General features: G+C 58.7%; 1 protein-coding gene across 1 annotated transcript in view; it reads right to left on the minus strand.

Moving 5' to 3' along the window:
• LOC102032030 (forkhead box protein J1-like) overlaps positions 1-533 on the minus strand; it is a gene marked incomplete at its 3' end in the record, with an annotated part of 3,794 nt that extends 3,261 nt beyond the window's left edge. The window contains exon 1 of the mRNA XM_005430147.2: positions 439-533. The remainder of the gene's footprint in view (positions 1-438) is intronic.
• Positions 534-583: the final 50 nt, after the last annotated feature.

Consider the following 583-nt stretch of genomic DNA (forward strand, 5'->3'; position numbering starts at 1 on the left):
CCTGTTAACACCGTCACAATTTTTCATGGCTCCCAGCGCTGGGTGGATGCCGCAGGAGGAAGGGGCACAGTGAAATAAGAGATTTTTGGAGTTCACTTGTGTGACGGTGTTCACAGGGGTCTTAGGATGAGGAAATTCCCTGAGCCCTGAACCTCGGATAAATTCCCTCTAAGCCCACTAAACCCGCCAGGCTGGCACTGCCCAGCGAGGTTTTGACAGGAAAAAATCAACATCCCCTCCCGCCCTTAAACAACACCAAACCAGTCCTGCATCCCACCCAGCGAGGCTGCTCCTCACGGGGAGCAGGAGGGTCCAACACCTCGACCCTAAAGACCCTAAAAACTCATCCATCCTCCTATCCCGTCCCTGCCACCAACTTCCCCCCCTCTGATGCCATTCGTTTGCCATCTCTCCCATCCTCGGGTCCCCAAAACCAACCCGTAGCAGGGAGTGACCCCAAGTCCAGCGTCCCTCCGAGGAGCGGCAGCTTCAGCCTGCGGGGAGCGCCGGGGATGCTGCGCTGGTTCCGGCTCCGGGCCGCGAATCCGGGATGCTGGCGTGGCTTTTGGGCCAGGAGAGAGAC

Source organism: Geospiza fortis, unplaced genomic scaffold (assembly GCF_000277835.1).
Source record: "Geospiza fortis unplaced genomic scaffold, GeoFor_1.0 scaffold599, whole genome shotgun sequence".
Taxonomy (NCBI): Eukaryota; Metazoa; Chordata; class Aves; order Passeriformes; family Thraupidae; genus Geospiza; species Geospiza fortis.